At 40.5% G+C, this 15,424-nt stretch overlaps 1 long non-coding RNA gene across 1 annotated transcript; it reads left to right on the forward strand.

Annotated features, from left to right (window-relative positions):
* Positions 1–391: 391 nt before the first annotated feature.
* On the forward strand, positions 392–14,636 carry LOC115464628. The gene is made up of 3 exons (XR_003941265.1): positions 392–404; positions 6,125–6,127; positions 14,541–14,636. It is a non-coding gene; the product is annotated as an uncharacterized LOC115464628 (long non-coding RNA).
* Positions 14,637–15,424: the final 788 nt, after the last annotated feature.

Consider the following 15,424-nt stretch of genomic DNA (forward strand, 5'->3'; position numbering starts at 1 on the left):
AGATTCTCGGCGGCCATTTTGAATCTCGCCGAGACCGTCGGAAAGCATTGAGAAGCACGGAGAGCAGCGCGATGGGCAGGAAAGAGGGGGCTCTTTCCTGCCCCGACGTCACTAGACCACCAGGGAACACGGAATCCTGTAAGTACGGAACGGAGGTAAAAAAAACGCTACCTTCGGACTATAAGACGCACCCCCCATTTTCCTCCCAAATTTTGGGGGAAAAAAGTGCGTCTTATAGTCCGAAAAATACGGTATTTCTTTAAGGAACAGGATGTGAAGGAAGCATGGTCACAGTGTATTGAGTGAAAGTGGAGTATGGATGATGAATAGTTGAGTATCAGTGAATGGTTAAATGTTTTTAGGCACATGTTTAAGTAATATTGGTATTGAATAAAGATAATTAAGTGATATACAATAAGCTCTCTGGAGAAATAACTTTATTAAGTATCCAGGACTCGACATGAGCCATGTTTCGGCCCACAAGAGCCCTTCCTCAGGAGTCACTAAAAACAGGTATAAAAGTCATGTATAAAAATAAAAAATACAATCATATAAGATTGACACAGTTAAAATATATTAAGGATCCAACAAAGACGTGAAAATGACAAAACAACAACAATAAATTTACAAAAAATGACAATTACATGCATAAAATAAGAAAATGATAAAGGCTAAGTACAATAAAATCTAAGTGTAAAACATGGTCCAAAGTAAATACAACTTAATAATCTAATGAGACATTAACCAATAGTGAGCATAAAAGAAAAAATATTTGAGCATGAATGTAAAAATATATACAAAACCATACCTTGAAATGGATGTGTATAGATGAAACAATGAAACTAGATAGGTACAGGTATATTCAAGGGTAAATCCTGTATTTTGAAACAAATTGTAATAATGTCTCTCTATTGCATATATTGCAGTGAATTGTACGATGGTAACATTAATCTACATTTGGTCAAAAGAAGAGATATAGAGGGGCATAATCGAACCGGGTCGGCCATCTATAAGGGTGGCCATCTCTAATGACGGCCCTTTAAAGCGGCAAACCCGACTGTATTATTGAAACAAGATGGCCGGCCATCTTTTGTTTCGATAATACGGTGGGGGTCAGCCAAATCTCAACATTTGGGCCGGCCTTAGAGATCGCCATTTGGTCGTGGGAGGAGCCAGCATTTGTAGTGCACTGGTCCCCCTCACATGCCAGGACACCAACCGGGCACCCTAGGGGGCACTGCAGTGGACTTCACAAATTGATCACAGGTGCATAGCTCCCTTACCTTGGGTGCTGAGCCCCCCAAGCCCCCCAACACCTACTCCCCACAACTGTACACCACTACCATAGCCCTTAGGGATGAAGGGGGGCACAGTGGGTTTTGGGTGGGTTTTGGAGCTGATTTTCACCTGTTCTTTCCGCTACTGGAACCCTAAATACTGGAATGCTCTTCCGCAGCACCTCAAAACGCAAATGGACCACATCCTCTTCAAAAAATTTCTGAAAACTTACTTCTTTGTTAAAACGTACTCCCCTAGTTCCTCTGCTGATTAATATTCCCAATGCACTCCCCCATCCTGCTTAGTTCCCCATTGTTAGCTACTGCTCCCTTGTCTATCCTTTGTCAACTTTAACTGTATTTTCTCAATTTGTAATTTTTCCTAATTTTTCTGTAAGCCACATTGTGCCTGCATGTGTGGGAAAATGTGGGATACAAATGAACCATAAATTAAAAAAAAAAAAAAAAAAAAAAAAAAAAAAAAAATATATATATATATATATATATATATATATATATATATATATATATATATATATAAGGAATCTGCATACAAGGAGAGGGAAAAGAGTATGTATACAGAGGAACATGTTGCAGATGTATTTATACAGCTATTGCTAAGAATGCAAAAAACATTAGAATCTATATGTTCCTAATGGTTAAATAACAATTACATAGGCAAAAGTACTTGACAACTAGGTTGTGAGTTAGTGGCATTAACATATCTAAAGTCCACAGTACATCAAAAATCTATTTCATGAGGTCAGCTGGTATTACGGTAAAACTCTGTCTATTTGACAAAAACTGTGTGCATACTGATGTAAATGTACAGAGGTAAATGGGAAGCGTTTGTGAATCCTTTATATTGCGTAGCATTTAAATCACAAATGAAGAGGATAGAACACCAATCTTGGAAACAAATATAAGCACAGGAAAGATGGTAAAGCGTAACACCAGGGGGGTGGCATTTGCTGGGAGAAGTGGCTTGTGGCTGCGGGTAGAGAGGGAGAGAGGGAGGGGAGATGACATGTCAGGAACTCGGGGGGAATTTCAATTTTAAAATAAAAATTTTAAACAACGTATGAAGTCCCAGCTCGATATGCAGTCTAGGCTGCATAAATCTTATGCAGGCTCAGTTGAATATCGGCCAGGCCCGCATAACCTGCAGCAACCTACCCACGCCAAATTAGCCCCCAGTATTCAGTCCCAGTGCCCGGACATGGCCTGGCACTGAATATTGAGGGATAATTTAGCTGGCGATGATCAGTATTTAAAAAAACGCTGACCACCACCGGCTGAATATTGGGGGGTAAATCTTTAGCTGACAAATTCTAGTCTTTCCTTAAAGCTTCAGTTACATCCTTCCTCGTGTTAGCTACCTCATCTTGGGTGTCTATACTCTATTTTAGATTTTGGTATGACCTGCAAAGAAGTAAACCTTACAAGACATCCTTTCTGCAATATCATTTACAAAAATGTTTATAAGAACCAGACAGAGAACAAATCCCTGTATAGTGTAACTAATCATTTCAGATACACTCTTTGGCAGTCTTAATGCTAGAAAACTGTTTTAAAAAGTACTATGAAGGAAAAATAAACAATGTTGCCATGTTGGCTTTTGCCCACCACATAAATTATTGCACTTGTAGTTGTCAGTAAGCCATACGATGACATCGCCCTCGGGGAATAATTAAATCTTTTACTTGTCTTAAGTCACATAATCAAAGTCAGATTGTTTCTTCGATGATCACAAATAGAGATATACTCCTTCCCTGTTTATTTCCATGCTTACTAATGAGTTACAGGGTCCCAGGAACATAATTTTAAAAGTAAAAGATATTGACAAATTAGTTAGGAGTTGATGAGATGAACAAATTAGCAGATAGAGGCCTATTTGGATCTCAGTAATGCCTTGGGCACAGTTCCACAGAGAAAACTACTGAACACTTGAGAAGTGGGAAAATAACAATCAGAGGGTAAGGATATGCTAAGTAATATGACTCAAAGAGTAACAGTCAATATAGCCCACTGTGGTGAAGGAAAATTAGCCCATAGCATGTTATAGACACCAGGGTTAGGCTGAGTCCCTTTCAATAGCTTATAAGTGACATTGTAGAAGGGATAAAATGGAAATAGTTACAGTTTGCAGATAAGAAATTACACAATAATGTACATATCCCAAGAAGATCCATTAAGATGAAAGAGGGCTTTAAGAAGCTGGATGTGGTAGCTTTGTGGCAATGCAGTACACTGTTATGGGCAGAGTCCTAGGTTTGATTTCTGGCTAGAGTCTTTCACTCCCCTGGCTGACTGTGGCTAGAGATGGTGCAGAGGCAATGTTCACAGCCACTAAGGAGCAAGTCATAGTTATCAGATAATGGTAACCCTAAATAGGGAGCTCTAGGACTGACCCATGTTTGGAAGGTCCTGAGAGCAACAGTGGAGCACAACCTTTGACCAAGAACAAAATCTTCAATGACTGAATTAAAGTAAGTTGGAAAGAAATATTTTTTAAAATATGGAAAAACATTTAGGCCTGTATTTTAGAAGGATCCCGTCATGTAAATAGTGGCTTTTAAATATGTAGGTTGCCTACTTATGCAAACAGGGATATTACAAAGCTGCTATTAAAAAATGGTGATTCATACTATGCCTGCATAGTAAGGGGGCATGGCTAGGGTGTGGAGCAGGAGTGGTTTCGCCTAACATACCAATATCCTCATTTTATATGGAGAATACATGTGGACATAGAAAGATTAATACTTCAGCATTTATACCTCCCATGAAACATGCCTAAATGCCTCCTTGAAGGGCAGATGTAAACGCCAAGGGCAAACCTCCAAGTCTCCCCCCCAACATAAATCAATGCTGTCTTTATCCAACCCCACCCCCCATCAATACCTCCTTTTCTGATCCCTCTCCTACACACTAATACTATTTCAAATACCTCACAAAGACCATCACACCCTAATCTCACCCCCTACTCTTACCAGGGGTCCCTGGTGTCTAGTGGGGATCAGCAGTAATCCACAGTTCCTTCTGCTCTGTCAAAGTCCTTGATTCAAAATGGCATCCTGACCATTAGTGGTAGTCTTCAAAAACAACTGCTAGATTCAAGCTGCCACACATAGACAAGAGAGTACTGCAACAATATGAGGATTTGATAATTAAAAGGACAGATGTGTGGAGCAGTGGTTGAATAGTCTAAGCAACAATAGGTTTTGGAAGTAGAGTGGCAATTATCCGATATTCAGTTTTTCAGTCCACTGACAGAAGATCCTATATTGGAATTACAGGAGGAGGTCAAGAATGAGGTCTGCTAACTGTTAAAGGATTTTTTTAAATTATGAAATCTCCATGAATTCAATTAATCTATGTGCTTCCACAGGTATGTAAAATTTTACATAATCCAATGGTAAGACCCATGGAGGTGCATTTTCGATACGTCTACATCTGGCTTTGGACGTTTTACGAAAACAACCAAAAAACAAGTGGTAAACATGGCCATTTTTTAACCTGAAAAATGTCTATCATTTTGTTTCACAAAATGGCCATTTCCTAGATGTTTTCTAGATATTTGTGCTTAGTGCATCTAGCTTTTTGGACAATTTGAAAAACGCACAAAATCAAGTCATTGGGATGTAGTTCCTCTTAAATGTCTAGCATTATAAACTTTGACAAAGTTTGAAAATGTTTCTGAAAATCAAAAGCTGTCAAAGTGAGCTTTTTCATTCGATTTGAATAACCTGACAGTATGTGGCTGATTACACTTGGTGTGGTTTCCTTATATTCACAGTTTCCTCAAAAATGTTTATGAACAGCTTGCAAAACTGAAAGTGGATAAAGCCATGGGACCCAATGAGATATATCCCAGGATACTGAGTGAGCTCAGAGAAGTATTAGCAGATCCTCTTAAGGTTGTGTTTAATAGATCCTTGGAGATGAGGGAAGTTCCATGAGATTGGAGAAAGACTATTGCTGTTCCTATTTACAAATGCAAGAATAGATAAGAGGTGGAAAACTACTGGCCAGTATGCCTTACTTTGGTGGTGGAAAAAATAACGGAGGTGCTGCTGAATGAAAGGATAGTGAACTTCATACAATCCAATGGGATGTAAGATCCAAGGCAATATGGTTTCACCAAAGGTAGATCATGCCAAACAAATTTGATTTCTTTGACTACATGGCAAAAGAACTGGATTAAGGACATGCACTGGATGTGATCTACTTAGATTTCAGCAAAGCCTTTGATACTGTTCCTCTAACGAGGCTCTTGGATAAATTGATCAGTTTGAGGATGGGATCCAATTGGATCAGAAATTGGTTGACTGATAGGCCACAGAGGGTGGTGGTAACTGGAATTCACTCAAAATAAAAAATGGTGAGTAATAGAGTGCCTTAAGAATCCATCTTGGGGCCTATCCTGATCAATATCGTTGTGAGTTATAATGCTGAAGGGTTAGAAGGAAAAGAATGGCAACAAAGTGCACTCCTTGAAAATAGAAGAAAGCATGAGAAGTGATTAGAAGCATTGGTGAATGCTTGGCAGTTAAGCTTTAACTGAAGAAATATAGAGATGCATTTGGGGAGCAATAGGAGATGAGATGTTGATGTGAATGGACCAGGGTGATAGTGTCTGAGGATCTGAAGATAGTGAAATACTGTGAGAAGGTGGTGGCCAAGGCCAAGGCCAGAAAGATGCTTGACTGTATAGAGAGGCACATAAGTAGCAGAAAGAAGGAGATGAGTGTACCACTGAACAAGCCATTGGTGAGACTGTACTTGGAGTACTATATTCAGTTTTGGAGGCCTCTTCTTGTGGATAAAGAGAGGAAGTAATTCAGAAGAAAGTGATCAAAATGGTATGAGATATCCACCAGAAGATCTATGACAAGAGTCCTCAAGACTTGGAGATGTATACCCTGGAGGAGTGCACAAATAAGCTTTTTCCTAACAACTGAGAGATTATAGAACCGGAAAACATGAAATTAAGCTGTGTGTGGGGGGGGGGGGGGGGGGGACTGAAAAGCAACATCAATAAATTATTTTTCATTGATAGGATGGTGGATGCCTGAAATGTTCTTCAGCGGGAGGTAGTGGGGATGACAGTGACAGAATCCCTGATAGCTTTTATCTGCCATCATTTACTATATTAGTTTGTAAAATGAGTTGAAAATGCCACACCAGACTTTGATAAATGAATATAAAAGGCCTGATATATACCCAGTGGCAGGCAGTGCGTTTGCTGTCCGATGCCAGCATTAAATCTGGATATTCAATGCCAGGCTGTATCCGGCAACCAGCTTTGAATATCTGGGTTTATTTTGATCCCTAAAAGGTTAACCGACTATGCCAATATTCAGCGCTATCCGGTTAACTTTTTAACGGTCAAAGATAGGTCTATTTAAGCAGCCTATTTTGACAGCTCAATATAACTGGTTAGGCCAGTGGTTCCCAAACCTGGTCCTGGAGGCACTCCAGCCAGTCATGTTTTCAGAATATCCACAATGAATATTCTTAAGAGAGATTTGTATGCACTGACTCCACTGCATGCAAATCTCTCATATGAATATTCAATGTGGATATCTTAAATACATGACTGGCTGGGGTGCCTCCAGGACCAGGTTTGGGAACCACTGGGTTAGGCATTGAATATCCTGGCCTAACCAGCTATGTCATATACAGGCTTATTTTCGAAAGACGCCCATATTTCGACCCAAATTGGGAGATGGGCGTCTTTCTCCCGTGGGCACCCAAATCGGTATAATCGAAAGACGATTTTGGGCGTCTTCAACTGCAATCTGTCACGGAAATGGGCAAAGTTGACGAGGTCGTGTCGTAGGCGTGGTGAAGGCGGGACTGGGGCGTGTTTATCGGCCGAGGAGAGTTGGGCGCCCTTGGCTGATAATCGAAAAAAGAAAGGCGTTTTTAGCACAAATTTGGTTCACATTTTTGGACCCTTTTTTCACGAACAAGTCCCAAAAAAGTGCCCTAAATGACCAGATGACCACCAGAGGGAATCGGGGATCAACACCCCTGACTCCCCCAGTGGTCACTAACCCCCTCTCACCAAAAAAAAAAACAACTTTAACAACTTTTTTTTCCATCCTGTATGCCAGCCTCAAATACCATACCCAGCTCCATCACAGCAGTATGCAGGTCCCTGGAGCAGTTGTTAGTGGGGGCAGTGGACGTCAGCCAGGTGGACCCAGGCCCATCCCCCCCCCCATCTGTTACACTTGTGCTGGTAAATGGGAGTGCTGAAAACCGCCCCCAAAACCCACTGTACCCACATCTAGGTGCCCCCCTTCAGCCATAAGTGCTATGGTACTGGTGTAGAGTTGTGGGGAATGGGGTTTGGGGGATTTGGGGGGCTCAGCACCCAAGGGATGGGCGCTATGGACTTGGGAGGTATTTTACTTTTTTTAAAAATTCTTATAAATGCCCCCCAGGGTGCCCGGTTGGTGTCCTGGCATGTGAGGGGGACCAGTGCACTACGAATCCTGGCCCCTCCCATGACCAAATGCCTTGGATTTGTTTGTTTTTGAGCTGGGTGCCTTTGGTTTCCATTATCGCTGAAAGACGAAACCGCCCAGCTCAAATCCGCACAAATCCGATGCATTTGCTCGGCACAAACCGTATTATCGAAAAAAAAGATGGACACCCATTTTTTTCGAAAATACGGTCTGTCCCGCCCCTTCACGTACCAGTTCTCGGACATAGATGCCCATGGAGATGGGCGTTCGCGTTCGATTATGCCTCTCATAATATAACCAGTAGCTGCTAGCCACTAACTGGGATATTTAGTGGGAGATAACCAGTTATCTTCTGCTGAATATTCATGGCTAGGCGCTTAAACCCTATTTAACTGTCCAGGAGCCATATCAGGGGGAAAGAATATAGGATTCCAACTGCTTTCATAATGAAGCTGGATTAGATGGTTTTTTTTTTAAACAATTATGTTTGTTTTCATGGGAAATTATATGATAATGCTAGGGGGACAACATTGGCCTCTATAGCTACATTATATCTAACACAATTGATGAACATCTGTATCTATATAAAAGTCTGGAAAAGATTTTTGGATGAAGTGTTTTTTTATTTGTACAGCATCTAGAAGTAATTTAAAAGAATTTGCACATTGGTTAAACACTTTGAATCCCATTAAAATTTGGTTTGAATTGTCATCAGTCTTCTATCAAGTTTTTGGGCATTCTAATTACTAAGAAGAATGGACTTATTAACTTCATTGTACCAAAAGAGAGTTGAAAAGAACAATTATCTTTGATTTCAATCACCACCCTTGGAGGTTAAACGTTAGTTTACCAATAAATCAGTTTCTTAGAGTACTGTGCATATGTTCTTTATTAGAAAGCTTTAAAAGGAAAGCGATGGAAGTGTCTCAGAGTTCAGGGAAAAGGGTTTTAGTTTTGTTAGGAACTGGGCAACATTCTGGTGAAAAGGAAATCTAGAAACGTGGGCTCCAACTTAACCATGGTTGAACCAGGCTGCTGGCATCAACATTTAAAAAGGAGATAGAGCAGCTTTCAAAAATTAGAAACTGGGGGAAGGCCAACAGTTTCTCAAAAGCGCATAGTTCAAAACAAGGTGTCAAGACAATAGTGTGCTGGAGCAATTTTGTGAGCCGGTTGTTACCATATTTACTTGACTATAAGCCGAGATTTTGGGGCTTTAAAAAAAGCCCCAAAATTGGGAGCTTATAGTCAAATTTGCACAACATCTCTGGTCTTTCTCTTTTCCCTTATCCCCGCCCCTGCCCCTTTCATGGACCACAATTCTACTTACGGCCTGCAGCTGCCACTGAACTTGAAGCTACCACTGTCACAGAAATACAGTAACTACAAGCTGTGCTAGCACGGGGCCTTGTGCAACTGCTCAAGGCCTGCAGGATTGGACAGGCATGCTCAAGGCTCCTCACTGCCAGCCCCACTTGCAGATACCTTCTGTGTCAGCAATAGAAGCTTTGGATACAGAACAATGAACTTTGTTTTGTTTCGCTGAGCTGCTAATCACAACGGTAAGCTGTTTAAAGATTGTTTTGTGAGCCTTTTTTGTTATATATGCTTAGAACATCTTAAAGAATAAAATATACATCTGTTTTTTGTATATTTTTTCATGTGGTTTGTTTACCCTATTGAACAGTATTTTTACAAGCACATTTATAAGTTTTTTTAAGTATAATAATAATAGTTACTCTTGGCTGAGCTTGATAAAGGGCTTTGTTAATTTTATGTGTCAGAAAGTTATTTAAGTGGTAGTGCTTTATTTTTTTTTTTGCACACAGTACCATTGTCATCTATTACTACTAATCATTTGTATAGTGCTACCAGATGTATGCAGTGCTATACACATTATATGCAGGTACTTTCTCTATACCCCGAGGTCTCACAATCTAAGTTTTTGTACCTGGGGAAATGCAGGGTTAAGTGACTTGTCCAAAGTCACAAGGAGTTCTGGTGGGACTTGAACCCAGGTTGCTAGGATCAAAGCCTGCTGTACTAACCATTACACCACTCCTCTCTCGGGTGGCTAAGTAGTGTGTCTTGCTATCCAATTACATGTTTAGTATTATTAGACATTTTGGGGGGTTTTGCTTTAGGAATGAGGATTGCATTATGAGCACAGAAGGCAGGATATACAGTCTTGTATATTCTTAGGAGCATTCTTGTTGATGTTCTATGGCATTTTAAAGCCTGTTTTTACAGCAGTATTTTAAAGTCATTAACGTATTTTAATGCATTTTTTCATGGCAGTGTATTTTTGCACCTGATTTCAATTTTCTTTACAGCAATGCATTTTTGAATGGCCCTTTTGGATTTTATTTGCTATTATTTGGAGTACTTATTTGGTAAGACATGCAGATTGTAAATTGGTTGCTACACACATCCTTTGTACCAATATAATTGACTTAAAATGACTTGGGGGGAAAACTCCACTGCTTATTTCTAGGATAAGCAGCATAAAATGTATTGGACTGTTTTGGGATCTTGCCAGGTAATTGTGACCTGAATTCGCCAGTGTTGGAAACAGGATGCTGGGCTTGATGGACCTTCGGTCTGTCCCAGTATGCCAGCCACATAAATAGACTTTTGCCACTCCCCATAGCTTGTTTCAGGCCCTGAGCAGCATGCTGGGACTTCTTGTGCATTCTCTGAGAATGCATGAGAAGTTCTGGCATGCTGCTCAGAGCCAGAAACAAGCAGTGGGGAGCAGCAGCAGTCCATTTATTAGGTTGTGGGCTCAACATCCCTGCCAGAAAAGGAATGCCTATTAAGCCTGTATGGAGGGGGGAAGAATAATACGTTGCCCCAGAGTCCACCCCTGGGTCTCCGCCCCAAATTGCAGAGCTACTCCTGGAGAGACATCCTGTTGTTAAAAATTTACTAGCACATCACTGTGTCATGGTGTCTTTAAAAATATCACCAAAACAGGGAAGATAGGGCATCCCCATAGCGAGGTTGCAATAGAGACCATAGTAGAACAGGAGATGTATTTTCAAGGCATTCATACTTACAAAGTTACATAGAGGGGCATTTTCGATATGGCGTCTAAGTCAAACTTTGATCATTTTGTGCTAAATGTATCAAATCCAAATAGGAAACAACCATTTTTGAAAAAGAAATATCTTTTTGTTTCAAAAATATAGTTTGTAACGTGGTTTTGTGCTCTGGGCGTTTATCGTTTTAGGCCATTTTTGAACAAAAAAGCCTACAAGTTAAAAATGTAGAAAATCAAGCCATTGGGGTGTAGGAGGGGCCAGAATATTTAGTAGACTGGTCCCCCAGACATCCCAGGAGGGCAATGGGCCACCCTAGGGGGCACTGCTGTGGGCTTCATATAAATGATCCCAGGTGTCAGTCTCACCATCGCTCCTTTATCCTGTCCTTTGAGCCCTCCAAAACCCACCCAAAACCCACTGCCCCAACTGTAAACCACTTCAACAGCCCTTATGGGTGAAGAGGGCACTTACAGGTAGGTACAGTAGGGATTTGCTAGATTTTTTTTTTTTGGGGGGGGGGGGCTGACACTTTCCACTACAAGTTTAACAGGTAGGGAGAGGTATGGCCCTTGGTCCATTTGTCTAGAGTGCACTGCACCAACCACTCCATGGACCAGCATTCTGCTCTGATAGACCTGGCTCTAACATCTAAGGATGTCACAGAAGCAGGTGATAATTCACATTTTTGGGCATGGGAGGGGGTCAGTAACTACTAGGGGAGTAAGGGGGCACCTTTTTGTCCCTTATTAAAAAAAAAAAGTTTAGCCCCAAGTGTTTAGGTTTTTACTCTAGATGTTTTTGCTTTGTTCCATTATGGCTGTAAAATGTGCAAGTGTTAGGCATGCCCTAAGCCTGCCTTCAAAATGCCCCTGGCATGCCCCCTTGTGATTTGGATGCATTGCAGATGAACTGCAGAGATAAATGTCTGCAAAACAGGTTTTGAAAATACTGATTTGAACGTTTTGAGATTTTAGTCCAAATGCCGCTTTATGACACTTTTTAGACATTTTTCTGGTTTGAAAATGAACCCTATAGTTACTTATGGAAGTTTATAAGTCTAAGTTCTTTGAAAATGAGCCTCTTGGTGTCTTTAAATGCAGAGCAGACAGATTTTAAAGATTGAAAATTATCACTGCCAACTGCTGAGCAAGTTGTAAATAGAAATAAACGTTGCTTGAAACGTCTGTAAGCAAATGCCTGAAGCCTAACAAAATAAAGATGGAAGAGTTAGAATATATTGCACTAAATGAAAAGATAGATTTAATAGGCATCTCTGAGACCTGGTGAAAGGAAGATACCAATGGGATACTGTCATACCATGGTACAAATTATATAGAATTGATAGGGTGCATCAAATTGGTGGAGGGGTAGCACTATACATTAAAGAGGGTCTTGAATCGAATAGACTAAATATTCTGCAGGATAGAAAACACATCTTGAATCATTATAAATAGAAATTCCACATGTAAAGGGTAAAAGGATAGTGATAGTTTATGTCACGACTGTGGTTGTGATCCCTCTCTGACTCAACTTTGTCCCAATGGTGAGCTGCTGAGCTGGCTACTGTTTGCATTGTTGTTTCTTTCCCGTGTGTTTCAAGCCTCACTTTGGTGTTCAGTGTGTTTCCTGCCTCTGTCCTATAGGGTTTCCACTTCCTGTGTGTTTCAAGCCTCACTTTGGTGTTCAGTGTATTTCCTGCCTCTGTCCTGTTTATAAGGAAGTGGTGCACTTTCGTTCAGTGCCTTTGCAATGCCAAAGGTCTCCAGGTTAGTCCGTGTGCAGTGTAGCACTTCTGCCTTGTTCTAGTCTGTGTGCCTGTGTGCACTTCTGCCTTGTTCGTAGTCTGTATGCCTATGGGCACTTCTGCCTGATTTCTTGTTGCTTTTATCGTCCAGAAAAAGGAGGATGGATTGAGCCAGCCGGGTTTTACTTCCATTGCTTTCAATGGAAGTAATTGAGCCAGCCAGGTTTTACTTCCATTGCTTTCAATGGAAGTAATTGAGCCAGCCAGGTTTTACTTCCATTGCTTTAAGCAATGGAAGTAAAACCTGGCTGGCTCAATCCATCCTCCTTTTTCTGGAGCCATATGGTAACCCTATTTGTTCATAGCCTGTGTGCCCGTGGGCACTTCTGTCTTGATTTCTTTATAAGGGTGCCTGTGCGCACTTCTGATTCTGTTCTCGGCCTGTTTGTGTGCTAGGTTCAGCCTTCAGCTATAGTTCTGTTGTTTGTCTGTGTGGGTCAGCTTTGTATCCTGCTTGTGTCTGCCCTGTTTGTCATCAGCTCCAGTTCCCTTCCTGCTTGTGTCTGCCCTGTTTGCTTTCAGCTTCTGTTCCTGCCAAGCTTGTTTGAAAATCCTGAATCCTGCTTAAGTATCCTGAATCCTGTTCCTGCCAAGCTTGTTCCAGTATCCTGAATCCTGTTCCAGTATCCTGGAATTCATTGCCAGAGAATGTGGTAAAGGCAGTTAGCTTAGTGGAGTTTAAAAAGGTTTGGACGGCTTCCTAAAGGAAAATCCATAGACCATTAAATGGACTTGGGGAAAAATCCGCTATTTCTGGGATAAGCAGTATAAAATGTTTTGTACTTTTTTGGGATCTTGCCAGGTATTTCTGACCTGGATTGGCCACTGTTGGAAACAGGATGCTAGTCTTGATGGACCTTTGGTCTTTCCCAGTATGATTTTCTATGCCAGTCTTCCCCTGATTAAGCCATCTGGTGCAACAGAGATCTCCTGTCCTGATTGCTGAGAAGTTACATCTATGACTGGATTTTTGTTTGTCTACTTTGTGTGGAAAATCCAAATGTTTTTTGTTTACTATAGACTTTAAGTGGAGGTTGTTTTTTTTTTTAATGACCAATAATTGAATGCAAGCTTAGCAGAGTTTTAAAAATGTTTGGATGGCTTCCTAAAGGAAAAGCCCATAGACCATTATTTAATTGGACTTGGGGAAAATCCACTATTTCTGGGATAAGCAGTATAAATTGTTTTGTACTTTTTTTTTTGGATCTTGCCAGGTATTTGTGACCTGGATTGGCCACTGTTGGAAACAGGATGCTGGGCTTGATGGACCTGTGGTCTGTCCCAGTATGGCAATACTTATGTACTTATGTTCTTCATGTTCAAATGGAAAATGCATCACAGAAATATTTTCAGAGCTGATTTAAACAGGGAGTGAGAGGATTCTGAGCTCAGAGAAGGGAGTAGAAAATTCCATAAAGTGGGCACTTTAACAATAAAAATCTGAGAGCAGATGGTGTTAGGTCTGAAGAAGTGAAAGGAAGGAACCACTAAGAGGTGTTGCTGGGATGACCAGAGACATAATGGAAGAGCATATGGTGTCAAAAATCATGAGAGGTATGTCCATGGCTATGAAATTTATGAGTGAGTATCAAAATTTTAAACGTAATCTGGTGAGTGACTAGCTGCCAGTGTTCTTGGCATAGAAGCAAGGCCACATAGTCATATTTTTGGTCATTGGTGATAAGCTTAACTGCCATATTTTGAACTATCTGTAACTTTTAGATGTCTGAACTTGCAGAGCTATTGTTAGTAATATGTAATTTATCTTCAAAATCCAGTATGGTACCAGAAGACTGGAGGATGGCCAATGAAATGCCAATTTTTTTGAAATAGGTTTCAGATGTGCTCTGGGAAATTATAGACCAGTGAGCCTGATGTTCATGCTGGACAAAATGGTACAGACTATTATAAAGAACAGAATTACAGAGCAAACACATAGGCATAGATTAATGAGCCGAAGCCAACATTGATTTAGTCATGGGAAATCTTGCCTCACCAATCTATTACATTTCTTTGAAGGGGTGGATAAGCATGCGGAAAAAGGTGAACTGATGTTAGGAATTGGGTAACATTCTGGGGAAAGGGAAGTCTATTCCAGAAAGATGAGCTCCACCTTAAACTGGGTGAACCAGGATGCTGGCATCAACATTGAAAAAGGAAATAGAGCAGCTTTTTCAAAAGGCATTTGACAAACTACCTCATAAATAACTCCTGAGGAAATTAGAAAATCATGGGATAGGGGAGGTAAGATCCTACTGTTGATTAATAACTGGCCAAAAGATAGAAAACAAGGGAGTAGGGTTAAATGGTCATTTTTCTCAAATGGAGAAGGGCAGATAGTGAGGTTCCCAGGGGTCTGTGCTAGAACCATTGCTTTTGAACATATTTATAAATGATCTGGAGATGTGAACAACTAGTGAAGTAAATAAGGGTCCCTTTTACTAAGCCACGGTAAAAAGTAGCCTACGGTAGTGTAGGCATGTGTATTGGGGTCTTGACAGGTACTTGTGACCTGGATTGGCCACTTTTGGAAACAGGATACTGGGCTTTATGGACCTTCGATCTGTCCCATTATGGCAACACATGTTCTAAACCACGGCAACCCATTGTCAGTTATTATAAATTTGTATACATGTGCAAAATTTATTCTTTGTGACATTTTTTAAATAGAATAACTTGTTTCATGTCATATTCAGTTCAGTGATAGTAGTGGCAATACAATAGCATTGTTAGATTTTACCTTTACATTCAGTTTTTGTACAACATCCCATTATATTATATACAGTCATATCAATGTCATTCACAATAATAAATTTGAGAAAA

The sequence above is a fragment of the Microcaecilia unicolor genome, chromosome 3, assembly GCF_901765095.1.
Source record: "Microcaecilia unicolor chromosome 3, aMicUni1.1, whole genome shotgun sequence".
NCBI lineage: Eukaryota > Metazoa > Chordata > Amphibia > Gymnophiona > Siphonopidae > Microcaecilia > Microcaecilia unicolor.